This window comes from Phyllobates terribilis, unplaced genomic scaffold, assembly GCF_046119375.1.
Source record: "Phyllobates terribilis strain yellow unplaced genomic scaffold, ASM4611937v1 Scaffold_3__8_contigs__length_932513732, whole genome shotgun sequence".
In the NCBI taxonomy this organism is placed as follows: Eukaryota; Metazoa; Chordata; class Amphibia; order Anura; family Dendrobatidae; genus Phyllobates; species Phyllobates terribilis.
In genome coordinates, this window is record NW_027362763.1 from 330,959,994 (window position 1) to 330,975,592 (window position 15,599).

Below are 15,599 nucleotides of genomic sequence, written 5' to 3' on the forward strand. Positions count from 1 at the left end.
TTGTGAACATAGCCCAAGGTGTGGAGGAGTATTTTTGTTTTTGGTTATTTATTTTACCTTATACACAAGTCTTTACCCTGGAAAGGAAGTCCCTTAACATATTTAACAGGAAAGCACTTTGTTTCGTTTTTGAAAGTTTTCTTGTGAGCCCGTAAAAGTGGCTTAATGCCTCTGACCACGTTGTTGACAGCAGTGACCTGGGGGTCAGAAATGCTTCCTGGGGCAATGCCCATGCTGTCCCCGTGTCTTTTGAGCACTGTCACTATCGTTTTGGGCACTTTTTAGGCTTTCTACAGACTGCCGGGGGTGCCGCCGCAAAAATGCTCGGGTCTCCCATAGACTAACAGTGGGCTCGTTGCTCAGGTCGAGCACCCGAGTATCACGGTGAGCTCGGCCCGAGCTTCGAGCACCCGAGCATTTTAGTGCTCGCTCAACACTAGCTGACAACAAAATCACACAAAAATCATTAATGGAAATCAAATTTATTAACCAATGGAGGCCTGGATTTGGAGTCACTGCCAAAATTAAAGTGGAAAAACACACTACAGGCTGATCCAACTTTGATGTAATGTCCTTAAAACAAGTCAAAATGAGGCTCAGTATTGTGTGTGGCCTCCACGTGCCTGTATGACCTCCCTACAACGCCTGGGCATGTTCCTGATGAGGTTGCGGATGGTCTCCTGTGGGATCTCCTCCCAGACCTGGACTAAAGCAACCGCCAACTCCTGGACAGTCTGTGGTGCAACGTGACGTTGGTGTATGGAGCGAGACATGATGTCCCAGATGTGCTCAATCGGACTCAGGTCTGGGGAATGGGCGGGCCAGTCCATAGCTTCAATGCTTTCATTTTGACGGAACTGCTGACACACTACAGCCACATGAGGTCTGGCATTGTCCTGCATTAGGAGGAACCCAGGGCCAACCGCACCAGCATATGGTCTCACAAGGGGTCTGAGGATCTCATCTCGGTACCTAATGGCAGTCAGGCTACCTCTGGCGAGCACATGGATGGCTGTGCGGCCCTCCAAAGAAATGCCACCCCACACCATTATTGACCCACTGCCAAACCGGTCATGCTGAAGGATATTGTAGGCAGCAGATCACTCTCCACGGCGTCTCCAGACTCTCACGTCTGTCACATGTGCTCAGTGTGAACCTGCTTTCATCTGTGAAGAGCACAGGACGCCAGTGGCGACTTTGCCAATCCTGGTGTTCTGTGGCAAATGCCAAGCATCCTGCACGGTGTTGGGCTGTGAGCACAACACCCATCTGTGGACGTCGGGCCCTCATACCACCCTCATGGAGTCGGTTTCTAACCGTTTGCGCAGACACATGCACATTTGTGGCCTGCTGTAGGTCATTTTGCAGGGCTCTGGCAGTGCTCCTCCTGTTCCTCCTTGCACAAAGGAGGAGGTAACGGTCCTGCTGCTGGGTTGTTGCCCTCCTATGGCTCCCTCCACATCTCCTGGTATCTGCTCCATGCTCTGGACACTGTGCCGACAGACACAGCTACCCTTCTTGCCACAGCTCGCACTGATGTGCCATCCTGGATGAACTGCACTACCTGAGCAACTTCTGTGGGTTGTACTGTAGACACCGCCTCATGCTACTGTGCCATTGGTCTCACCCCTAGTAAAATGAAAAAGTGACCAAAACAGCCAAAAAGGAAGAGAACAGAGAAATGGTCTGTGGTCACCATCTGCAGAACCACTCCTTTATAGGGGGTATCTTGCTAATTGCCTATCATTTCTACCAGTTGTCTGTTCCATTTGCACAACAGCAGGAGAAATTGATTCACAATCAGTGTTGCTTCATAACTGGACAGGTAGATTTCACAGAAGTGTTATTGACTTGGAGTTCCATTGTGTTGTTTAAGTGTTCCCTTTATTTTTTTGAGCAGTGTACTAGAGATTAAGACTGCCCCGACTTGGCACTGGTGGGATGGCTTACAATTACAAGCTGAGATGAGATGTGGCATGCTTGATGTAGCACGCTAGTAACAGAAAAAAAATTGAGTTTCAAAGGTGTACTCCTGCATGGAGCACAATATTAGCACAACAGAGTTCTATGCTGAAATGTGGCCTGGTGTCTGTCTCGACCACACTAATAGCAAAAACGATTGATCTGCTGGAAGGTTGATTTCACAGCCACACAGGATCCTATCTATCTAAACTATCTAACTTACAAGCAATCGCCTAGCTATCTCAAATCTCTCAGTATCCAGGAGCAGCCTCTTTGCGCTGTTACACTGACAAAATGGCGCTAAAACAGCATGTCTGCTCTTTATATGGAGAGGGACATGTAACTTCAGCAGCCAATGACAGAAGCCCTTGTGTCTGGACATTGTGGATAGTTCCTACGTCCCGATTGGCTTGCTAGAATCTGCACACATTAAGTTAAGAAAAAAAAAAAATAAGATTAACAGTCCGCCGCTACTCTGACCTTTCCTCACCTCTAGGGTTGAGCGAGTATGTTCTGTCCGAGTATGCTCGGGCCGAGCTTCGAGTATTTATAGCTGCTCGGTCATATGGTTGAATCGCTCCCGTGTGCATGATTTGCAACTGTTTGACAGTTTTATTACATGTGAGGAATGTCTATTTCTTACACATTCCTCCCATGTAATAAAGCTGTCAAACAGTTGCAAATCATGCACACGGAAGCGATTCAACCATATCACCGAGCAGCAATAAATACTCGAAGTTCGGCCCGAGCATACTCGGCGAAAGGGTTAATAGAACATACTCGCTCAACACTACTCACCTCCTGCCCTCATCAAACACATCCTCCCAGCTCAACATATAGCACCACTATCCTAGCCAAAGTCCTAAAAAATACAGTATTGGAAACGATCATTTACCGCACTTTTGCCAAATTTCAGTAAAAACGCTTGGGGGTCCTATTACGAATCCGAATGTGCAATGTTCGTGCCGAAATGGAAAAAAAAGACGTAGTTACTTAACGGTAACAGGATTTCTCAGAGCCCATGACGGCACCACGGAGAGAGGGGATCCACCCTTCAAGGACAGGAAACCTACAGAGAAAAAGGGCGGTACCTCTCTCCAGCATCAGTTCTTTACAGAACACGAGATTAATAACACAAAATGTAACATTTTTAAGAAACTTGTCAAACACTATGTGACTACATATAGGCAGCTAATAAGTGTGTGCACCCACACGTGAAGGGAGGGAATGTATGCGTGCAGTCATGGGCTCTGAGAAATCCCATTGCCGATAAGTAACTACGTCTTTCTACTTCCCCCATGATGGCACCACGGAGAGAATTACAGAGATGTGAAACATTAGGGGGGGGGGGGGGGGGGGGGACCACAGCTTCCAGAACCCTTCTCCCGAAAGTAAGGTCTGAGGAAGAGGTTAAGTCTAGCCAGTAGTGATTGAAGAAAGTAGAGGGGAAAGACCAGGTTGCCGCTCTACATATCTGCTCTATCGTGGCACTGGCCTTTTCCGACCAGGAGGCTGCCACCGCTCTTGTTGAGTGGGCCTTCAGTTTCTCTGGGGCGGCTTCCCCACGTGAGCAGTACGACAGTGTGATGGCTTCCCTTATCCATATGGCCAGCATGCCCTTAGAAGCTTTTTTTCTCCTTACGAGGGCCCTGAAAGCAAACAGAGAACTATCCTCCCTACACTCGTGTCGCCTCTAGGTAACGGATTAGGCACCTTCTGACATCTAGCGTATGCAAGTCTCTCTCTTTCTTGTTCCTAGGATTGTGGCAGAAAGAAGGGAGGGTGATTTCCTGAGACCTATGGAATCTCAACGTCACTTTTGGCAGGTAGGCAGGGTCGGTTCTCAGAGTAACCCTATCCTCCAAGATTTGTGTGAAGGGAGGGCCTGCAGATAGAGCCTGAATATCACTGACCCTACGTGCAGATGTGAGAGCTACTAAAAGCGCTGTCTTGAGGGATAGGATTTTTAGGGACGCCCCTGACAGAGGTTCAAAAGAGGCCTTTGTTAAAGCTGAAAAGACCAAGTTTAAATCCCAAGGGGTAGTATTTCGAGATGGGATGGGTCAGGATCTGGATGATGCCTTAATGAACTTAGATACCCATCTATCCCTGGCCAGATCAAAGTTGTATATGGCTCCCAGCGCCACAACTTGGACTTTCAAGGTACTTTTGGCCAGGCCCTGTTCCAAACCCCTCTAAGAATTATAGGATAGCTGTTAATGGAACCTCCCCTCCTAACCTGGAACCTGAGACTGACAGGAACTTCCTCCAAGTTTTCCCGTAAAATTTGGTGGTCATGGGTTTCCTACTTTGAAGTAGTGTGGTGATGAGATTTGGGGAAAATCCTTTGTCCCTCAGAAGAGCCCTTTCAAATTCCAACTGTCAAGTGCACGTTTGTTACCTGAGGATAAAGTACCGGCCCCTGCGAAAGAAGGTCCGGAAGCACCCATGAGTCGGAGATTGACATCATCCTCAGCCAAGAAAACCATGCCCTCTTTGGCCAGGAGGGGGCCATCAAGATTATTCTTGCTTTCCGGATTTTCCTCAGAACAGCCAGAATCCGGGCAGTTGGAGGAAAAGCATAAGCTAGAAGGGGACTCCATGAGATCATGAAGGCATCTAAAGCTTTGGGGTTCCCTTTGGGGTCTAGAGAGCAGAATGTGTGTTTTCTTGTTCTGACTGTTGGCGAACAGGTCTATGGAAGGACATCCCCACATTTGTACAATCTGACTGAAAACTGACTGATTTAACTCGCACTCGCCCTGTCTTAGCCGTGTCCGGATCAGGAAGTCTGTCGTGCGATTTTCTATCCCTTTTATGTGTAGGGCTGATAGGGATTGTAATTTTTCTTCGGCTAATTGAAAGATGACCTCCGTTGCTTGCATCAGAGAATGGGATTGGGTAACCCCCTGGTGGTTCAGGTACGCTACTACTACTCGGTTGTCCGAGAACACCCTCACGTGGTGACCTTTAAGTGTGTGTGTATGAACTCCCGGAGTGCAAATTCTACGGCTAGAAGCTCCTTCATGTTTGAGGAAACTGGCTTTAGGTGCTCTGTCCAGACCCCCTGAGCTACAAGATTGTTGAGGTGAGCCCCCCAGCCCCCTGGGCTTGCGTCTATGGTTAGGATTTGAGGTGTGGGGAATGCCCATGGAATACCCCGGGCTAGATTGTCTATCTTTCCCCTCCAACATAGGGAAAGTGTGGTCTCTGCTGATAGCATTAGCTGCCCTTCTAAAAGCCCTTTTAGAGATTTTTCTACCTTTAAATTTCCCACTGCAGGGCCTTGGTATGTGTTTGAGCCCATTGGACGGCCGGGAAACACAAAGTCAGGGAGCCTAGAAGGGACATGGCTTTCCGTAAAGTCATAGACGGACGGGTTCTTGCCTGCGATATTTGGTCTATGATCTTGTGAATTTTTCCTGTGGGGAGATGACACTCTTGTCTTTTTGAAATTCTGATAGCCACCCCCCCACCCGGGGAAAACCCTCATTGGGAGGGCTTTCTGCTGGCATTGGGGGATTTGTTGAACAGGAACCCTTTGGTTTTCCCTTCTCCTGGTCTTTAGGGAGTTTCCTGCAGATAAACCTTTTGCTCCGAAAGGGCCTCCTGTAAGCAGTGTTAGATAGGATAAGGAAACACTTTTTATTGTCCCCAGCTTTCTCTAGGATGTCATCAAGGGTGGGCCCAAATAAAAATTCGCCCTCACAGGGGATGGAGAATAATCTTGATTTCGTTTGTAAATCCCCTGGCCAACATTTAAGCCAGAGGGCTCGCCTGGCTGCATTAGCGAGCCCTGTCGCCCTAGCTCCTAATCTGACAGTCCTCAGAGGAGTCCGCTAGGAAGGCAGCCGCCCCTTTCATTACCGGGATGGATTCTAGTATTGTGTCTCTAGACGTTTTCTCTCGCAGTTGCGTTTCAAGCGGGTCTAGCCAGACCATTAATGACCTGGCCGTACATGTAGCTGCTACCGCAGATTTTAACCCCCTCCAGCGGTTTCTCAGGAACCCTTTAGGAAGGTGTCTGCTTTTTTGTCCATGGGTTCTTTCAACACACCTATGTCCTCAAATGGGAGGGAGAACTTTGAGGCTTGAGCAACATCCAGTTTTGGCACTTTCTCCCAAAAGGAACACGCCGGGTCATCGAACGGGTACTTTCTTTTTGGGGAAAGGAGGCCCTTTCTTTCCCGACTTTTCCACTCCTTTTTAAAGAGTGAACTTGCTCATTAAGTGGAAAAGATCTTCTCTTTTTTTGTTCTAATCCGATGAACATCACATCCTGGATAGATATTTTGGGCCGAGGGTCTGCTAACCCCATGGTGGATCTGACGGCCTTAATGAGACTGTTTCCTCGAAAGGAAAACAGCTCCGTCCTCCCCAATCCGTAGATGAAGAGGATGACGAAGAATCGGATGCGTCCGAATTTCCGCCGTTCTGCGAACGGTTAGACCTGGACTCGGGGGATATGTTTTTTTTTTTTGTTTTTTTTTTAAGTTCCCCTCCCCCCGAAGCGACTTAAAAAATCACAGGTTGAAGATACTATTATCAGGTATCTAAGTTCTGAGGCAAATTTCAGAGTTTCCTCGCATATGGTCTGCTCTATACAGGAACTGCAGTCTTATCCCAAGTAGCGGGTAAAACTTCTGTGCACAGTGCACAGGTCCTATTCTTAGTTTTGCCTGTACTCTTTTTTTTTTCCCCTAATAAGAGAAGGAGAGAGAGGGGGGCCCTAGTTACAAGGTGAACTTTCACGAAGATCACTTCCCAATCTGACGGAAGAGAGGGTACCGGGTCAGGAGGTGGAGTCATCTTTGTAGACAGGGTTTCCCTCCTGGTAGATGCTGTAATCGAGTCCTTGCTGCGCTGGGATGACCTGCCGGAGTGCCCGCTTCCACTGTTATCCCGTTCTCGGTGACGGCCCGATTCCTGGTATCCCGTCTCTTCCTGTTTCTTTTTGTGCTAAGCTGGTGGCGGTGATGGTGGCGACTGAGGATGCAGCACCTGCACCTCAAGTAACTCCTGGTAACTCATGCCTCAGACAGCGTGCCAGAGCTTCAGAGAAGCACTTACTGGTGTTCCCAGCTGTCTTTTAAAGCCCTGGGAGTCCTCCCCCTCCAGCTAGCCGTACTCCATAGCGCCTGCGAAGATCCGATGCGCCCCTCGCGCCTGCGCAGACTGTTTTCACAGTCATGCCTTGCGGCGCTACGTCATCCGGAGGCGCCGGTGTGCCCACGCATCTGCGTTAGAACCCGGAAGTTCTGCCCAGACTGCCACCGGGCAGCGCCACAATTACGCTTGCTGCATGCAGGGGGGTCCAGCACAGCAAGCTTCGGCGGGCCCCGACAGGCAACGCTTCTCTTCGTCTGGACCCCCCATCCGCACACCTTAAAGGCCTCTGACCCCAGCGGTGGTGCTTCAGGACACCGCACCAGCCGAGGCAGGGAACCCCTGCTGCCTGGGTCGGACCTGGCTCCAACGACTATCTCAGTCTTCTGGCATCTCCTCTAGGTTCTGTAGGATCTCCTCAAGGACAGAAAACCAACTAATGCGGGAGAGAGGTACCGCCCTTTTTATTTGTGTTTCCTGTCCTTGAAGGGCGGATCCCCTCTCTCCATGGTGCCGTCATGGGGAAAGGAGAAGCAAATGTTTTCTGAACATGTTTGTTCATTTCCAGTCACTAGGTAATGAAAGGGATTGTAATGCATAAGTAATGTACAGTATTATAGGATGTGAGAGAGTAAGGTAGGTGTATCTTGATAATGTATATTGCTTGAGTTATATAGAGGTAATACATTAGTGTAACATGTATATTGTGAATAGACTGTGCTATGGTAGTGTACAGCATAGGTTATGATCTAGATTAGGATTTATGACAATAGACTTAGTATATACTGATATTGGACAGTAACTGTAGTTAGCTGGGAACACAGGATAAGGTATAGTTAATGTTTGGGACTAGCCCACAATGGGATGGGGATAAAGCCAGTATAAAGCAGACAGTTCCTGATAGTTAGTGATATAGGTAAATGCAGTAACCAAGGTCAATTTCAAATGCAGTGAGCTGCTGGTGGCAGCGAGGAACTATAATTTATGCCAGAGGGAGGTCTTACTAGAATCCCTTGCAGAAATTCCTGCAACCTCCGTAGCTTTAGGCGGAGTTCCCTATCTTCTAGCATACAGGGAACGATGGACGCAGAACCACAAGAAGGGAAGGTAGTGGATCCCAGGTGCACTGCGGGACTGGACAGGAAATCCCTGTGGCAGACAGGAATAGCCAACGTAGGGCTAGTCCAGGATGAACAGATAGTAATGTTAGAAAACGTACTGTGTTAACAAAACAGGTAATGGTGACCAAAGGATTTTTAGAACCTGGCGCATAGTCATAAGGTACAATAAAATTGCATTGGGCTCCACACACACACACACACACACACACACACACACACACACACACACACACACACACACGTTAAAATCAACCATTGAGATATCGTTATCTAAGCACACACAATATATTTCCTTTAACACTGGCCCCAACTATGGTGTATATGCACGCATACTAATTATTAAAAAAATATTGTCAAATGTTTCATTTAAGTTACACAATCAGTAGATGACCTAGTAAAAAATAGCAGAGTGACTAACATCGTATATTCAATTAGATTTATTGAACAAGACAAGCTACAGATAACATTCAATAAACATTCATGAGTTCAGTATAAGTAAATGAATACAGTCAATATATGATGATGCTTTGTTCAAAATATATTTTGACATTAAAACCTGTTACATACAGCATGAACAGTCGAAAAGGAATTGCATAGATGAATTATAGGAAGTGTGCATTTAAATGATGGTATGCATTTAACAACCTAAATGTGCCCACTGTGCAATAAGCCATTATTAGAGCTTTATTGAATATTCTCACAATATTAGTACTATTAGAACAGCAGTCCTATTTCAGTCTTCTTCCCTGTGAATAAGCTTTTAGATTATGGATATTGATGGACCTTTTCGGCACGCAGTCAGTATACAAGTGTAGCATAAATCAAGTTTCCCCTCAAGCTTTACATTTTCAAAACCAGCATAATATAAAAACAGAACAAGTTAGTAAAATAAGAAAACAAATGTGAAATCCAAGTAATATTATTTGCTCCTCTACAGGAGCCACTCGGTAATGTTTATTGCTAAAAGGCATTTCTAAGCAGATTATAAACAGGCAAACATAAAAGAACCTTGTTCAAACGGTTACTCTGTAGCTCATCTATAACAAACCTGTCCTCACCGAAGTAAAAAAAAATAAAAATATACAAAAAATATTTTACAGTCTATAGATAACAGTTCAAAGAGATATGCTATCCTCTTCTTAACAGTGGTCTTCAATATATGGCTTTCCAGCTGATGCTTAGCCATAGATCACAGCATGCCTTGTTGGCCATAGAACATGCGCCACAATATTACAAGAGCTGAAGAAGCACTGGTCTGAACCACTAACATACATGGATCTCACAGGAGGACAATTTTTCTACACAATATTGTAATTCAACATTTCACTGTTACTGAGATTTTATAAGCCACCACGTTTCTTTTTTTTTGGACAATTAGATGGGCAGCTCAAACTTGTATGGCTCACAATACGGCTAAACCCTCCTTGAATTACCATGCTGCTATTGCATTCTAATTATTAAAATACTAAGCGAAGTTCTACATTGATTGTCATTATCTGCTTAAAACTACTAAGAGTTAGGAAATAAAATATGAAAACTGCATCAAAGACTTATTTTTTTGTAAGTTTCTTAGAAGGGTTTTTAATTGTTTTTAACTGGATTTGCTCATTTTTAATCTCCAAACACCAGCGTGCAATATATATTTATTATTATACGTATATGTATATGTACATATACATACATATATATATACATACACACACACACACACACACACACATACAGAATTTATATGCAAATGAGTATTTTGATCACATGATACTTTTTATACATGTTGTCCTACTCCAAGCTGCATAGGCTTGAGAGCCAACTACCAATTAAGTAAATCTGGTGATGTGCATCTCTGTAATGAGGAGGGGTGTTGACTAATGACATCAACACCCTATATAAGGTGTGCTTAATTATTAGGCAACTTCCTTTCCTTTGGCAAAATGGGTCAGAAGAGAGATTTGACTGGCTCTGAAAAGTCCAAAATTGTGAGATGTCTTGCAGAGGGAAGCAGCAGTCTTGAAATTTCCAAACTTTTGAAGCGTGATCACCGAACAATCAAGCGTTTCATGGCAAATAGCCAACAGGGTCGCAAGAAGCGTGTTGGCCAAAAAAGGCGCAAAATAACTGCCCATGAATTGAGGAAAATCAAGCGTGAAGCTGCCAAGATGCCATTTGCCACCAGTTTTGCCATATTTCAGAGCTGCAACGTTACTGGAGTATCAAAAAGCACAAGGTGTGCGATACTCAGGGACATGGCCAAGGTAAGGAAGGCTGAAAAACGACCACCTTTGAACAAGAAACATAAGCTAAAACGTCAAGAATGGGCCAAGAAATATCTTAAGACTGATTTTTCAAAGGTTTTATGGACCGATGAAATGAGAGTAACTCTTGATGGGCCAGAGGCTGGATCCGTAAAGGGCAGAGAGCTCCACTCCGACTCAGACGCCAGCAAGGTGGAGGTGGGGTACTGGTATCAAAGATGAACTTGTGGGACCTTTTCAGGTTGAGGATGGAGTGAAGCTCATCTCCCAGACCTACTGCCAGTTTCTGGAAAACAACTTCTTCAAGCAGTGGTACAGGAAGAAGTCGGTATCGTTCAAGAAAAAGATGATTTTCATGCAGGACAATGCTCCATCACATGCATCCAACTACTTCACAGCGTGGCTGGCCAGTAAAGGTCTAAAAGAAGAAAAAATAATGACATGGCCCCCTTGTTCACCTGATCTGAACCCCATAGAGAACCTGTGGTCCATCATAAAACGTAAGATCTACAGGGAGGGAAAACAGTACACCTCTCGGAACAGTGTCTGGGAGGCTGTGGTGGCTGCTGCACGCAATGTTGATTGAAAACAGATCAAGCAACTGACAGAATCTATGGATGGAAGGCTGTTGAGAGTCATAAAGAAAGGTGGCTATATTGATCAATAATTTTTTTGTTTTTGCATGTCAAAAATGTTTATTTCTAAGTTTTGTGCAATGATATTGGTTTACCTGGTGAAAATAAACAAGTGAGATGGGGATTCTATTTGGATTTTATTAAAGTTGCCTAATAATTGTGCACAGCAATCGTTACCTGCACAAACAGATATCCTCCTAAAATAGCCAAATCTAAAAAAATCCCACTCCAACTTCCAAAAATATTAAGCTTGGATATTTATGAGTCTTTTGGGTTGATTGAGAACATAGTTGTTAATCAATAATAAAAATAATCCTCTAAAATACAACATGCCAAATAATTCTGCACACAGTGTAATATAAAATATATATATATATTTATATATTATATATATTTTCTAATTAGTCCAGAGTGACAAATCAATAAACAAACTTGCAAAATACATATGGAAATCTTAGACATTCTGCAAAACAAAATGGCCCACTAAATGTAATAGTGGCTGCTTTTTTTTTTTTTTTCACCCCACAGTTGCAGAGATATTAGCAATCAAGGACTTGACACCCAACTAAACTAACAATTAAAAGTTAAGACAAATAGGTGTTATTAGAAAGTTGTCAATGGGGGCGTGTGCTCAGCCTCCTTTATGACGCTGACCAATCAGAAGCAAGAAGCAATGTAGAAGTGCCGAAGCACTAGTGATGAAGTAATCAGGGCCACATGACCAAATTACACAGGTCCTGTCAGCTGGAGTGTGCAGCCTAAATAAGCACTGAAGATATATTTCCTAGCACAGAAGTGTGGAAATATTAACTGGAGTTGATAGCTCCACAATTCTGTGCCGTGTACCTTCAGTGCTAATTTAAGCTGCACACTACAGCTGGCATGACCTGAGACTCTGGTCATTTGACCCAGATGACATCACCAGTCCTTCTGCACTTCTATTTGTGCCAGCTTATGATTGGTCAGTGTCATAAAAGGAGGCAAACCCCACCCCTCCCCAGGAAAAAATATTAAATAATTACCACTTGGACTTAATTTATTAGCAATTATTGATCGCTAATATCGCCTCAATGGAGAGGTTAAATTAAAAAGAAAAAAGGTCACTTTGAAGCCGCAATTACATGGCTTGTCCAATTCAACACGAAAAATTTGGTGAAAGGTCCTTTTAAGAAGCTTTTGCAGCAGAAATTTTATCCCCCTAATCCTGTCTTATTAAGTATGTGAAACAGTGTAGATGCATTAAAACACCCATTATCATCTTCCCTAGTTTCCAGAGCAGCTCCTCTTCTGGATCACACAGGGGTTTTTGTATGGACTTGAAGTCGCCTTCACAGTGTAAGATTATAGATCCTTGTTCCCAGTCTCATAAGATTACATTAGTGGAAGTAGCACCACACCACACAGCAGTTTCAGTGTGAGCCAGCAAAGAGGAGGATTGCTCATGTGCTCCAGAAAAGGACCGGAACAATGCTAGAAACAGGGAAACACAGTTACAAGTAAGGACATTAATGTAGTGTAAATATATTACATACAGTACAGACCAAAAGTTTGGACACACCTTCTCATTTAAAGATTTTTCTGTATTTTCATGACTATGAAAATTGTACATTCACACTGAAGGCATCAAAACTATGAATTAACACATGTGGAATTATATACTTAACAAAAAAGTGTGAAACAACTGAAAATATGTCTTATGTTCTAGGTTCTTCAAAGTAGCGACCTTTTGCTTTGATGACTGCTTTGCACACTCTTGGCATTCTCTTGATGAGCTTCAAGAGGTAGTCACCGGAAATGGTTTTCACTTCACAGGTGTGCCCTGTCAGGTTTAATAAGTGGGATTTCTTGCCTTATAAATGGGGTTGGGACCATCAGTTGTGTTGTGCAGAAGTCTGGTGGATACACAGCTGATTATCCTACTGAATAGACTGTTAGAATTTGTATTATGACAAGAAAAAATCAGCTAAGTAAAGAAAAACGAGTGGCCATCATTACTTTAAGAAATGAAGGTCAGTCAGTGCGAAAAATTGGGAAAACTTTGAAAGTGTCCCCAAGTGCAGTTGCAAAAACCATCAAGCGCTACAAAGAAACTGGATCACATGAGGGCCGCCCCAGGAAAGGAAGACCAAGAGTCACATCTGCTTCTGAGGATAAGTTTATCCGAGTCACCAGACTCAGAAATCGCAAGTTAACAGCAGCTCAGATTAGAGACCAGGTCAATGCCACACAGTTCTAGCAGCAGACACATCTCTACAACAACTGTTAAGAGGAGACTTTGTGCAGCAGGCCTTCATGGTAAAATAGCTGCTAGGAAACCACTGGTAAGGACAGGCAACAAGCAGAAGAGACTTGTTTGGGCTAAAGAACACAAGGAATGGACATTAGACCAGTGGAAATCTGTGCTTTGGTTTGATGAGTCCAAATTTGAGATCTTTGGTTCCAACCACCGTGTCTTTGTGTGACGCAGAAAAGGTGAACAGATGGACTCTACATGCCTGGTTCCCACCGTGAAGCATGGAGGAGGAGGTGTGATGGTGTGGGGTGCTTTGCTGGTGACAGTTGGGGATTTATTCAAAATTAAAAGCATACTGAACCAGCATGGCTACCACAGCATCTTGCAGCAGCATGCTATTCCATCCGGTTTGCGTCCAGGCTGTGTAAGGGCTATTTGACCAAGAAGGAGAGTGATGGGGTGCTATGGCAGATGACCTGGCCTCCATAGTCACCAGATCTGAACCCAATCGAGATGGTTTGGGGTGAGCTGGAGCACAGAATGAAGGCAAAAGGGCCAACAAGTGCTAAGCATCTCTGGGAACTCCTTCAAGATTGTTGGAAGACCATTTCCAGTGACTACCTCTTGAAGCTCATCAAGAGAATGCCAAGAGTGTGCAAACCAGTCAAAGCAAAAAGGTGGCTACTTTGAAGAACCTAGAATATAAGACATATTTTCAGTTGTTTCACACTTTTTTGTTAAGTATATAATTCCACATGTGTTAATTCATAGTTTTGATGCCTTCAGTGTGAATGTATAATTTTCATAGTCATGAAAATACAGAAAAATCTTTAAATGAGGTGTGTCCAAACTTTTGGTCTGTACTGTACATATTTAGAAAGTATTAGTAGATAACATTTCTTGTACAGTTACATTGCTCTCATTCCATGTTAACCATTGATTTAGTACATTGATCAATACTGAAGTAGAACTGAACAGTTGTCAGGAGGCAGAAGAGGTTTTTCTCTTCCTAGAGTGGTTATCCATGCACACGATAGTTTTGGGTTCACTGAAAGCTGAATGACGATTTCTAGCCACGTAGAAATATTAAAAAAAAGAAAAAAAAAGGGTGCAATTGGCATAAAAAGCAAGCAATAAAAACGCATGGCATCACCAGCCAGAAATATTAGTGGAGGAAAAACACCCACAATTAAGGTCCACAAAAAAGTCAAAAGTAGCAAGAGGAAGTAAAAACCCATCTATTGCAGCATGTGAAAAGACAGTTACAGTGAGCAAGAAGATTCATAGCTTTATCTAGTCAACAGATGAATCCTTAAAAAGGTGGGTATTTTCCAGCCATCACTGAAGATATATATCCAACCAAATTGGCTACTGCGCAATATATACCCATAGTAGTGAGAATGCAACTCAGTTTATGCCAACACTTTGGTTGGTAGCTTCTGTGGCACCAAATTCTGACCACTTGCTTTCGAGAGAGAAGACCAATTAGTTTCCAGCCATCATCTTCGGTATAGGCAGAAAGATGAAAAAGGTGACCAGAAGGCTATAGGCAACTCATCTACTTTCTTCTGCACTAGTTCTTAGAAATAAGACTGGTAAGATTGGTCTGTGAGGTCAATAGCATCTACTTCTATGCATTTAATAGTATACTAGCTATTAGAAAAAAAATTATTTAAACAGTTTGACAATAAAGGGGTTTAACTTTTTAAAGCCCAACATACATTTCTTTGTTTTTTTTTCTAAATATTAATCAATGCAGGGAAAAATGTTTTACATCCACTTCAATGTCTCTGCTATAGGTCGAAGTGCTCTTTCATCCATGTAGTGCAAAGACATGTTTGGCACAACCCAAAATTACTTTGGGCATTTAAAAAAAAAAAAAAATACTACCCCCATTACATTTGCTCTGTAATTACAGAACTCAAGTGCAATTAATCATACAAACAGGACCAATTATAAAATGTATTCACAAAATCAAAAACTTATGAAATGATTAACAGCAAAGTATAGAAAGGCATTCAATGTAAAACATTCTTGGTCTTAAGATCATTACAGGTGACATTTAGTGCCCTGAGATTACAATCCATGGTTTAGTGATCATATTGATATGCTAGTGAAGACTATTTGCTTCCTTAAAAAGGAGCATACACATTTCATCATCACTTTAAAAAAAGACTACTCATGAAGAACATATAAGCGTTGCCTGTCTGGTACTGGTGCGGAGTTACATTCAATTATGTAGGATTCAGAAACCTCCAGAATTTCTTAGACTTGTGCCTATTGTGGGACA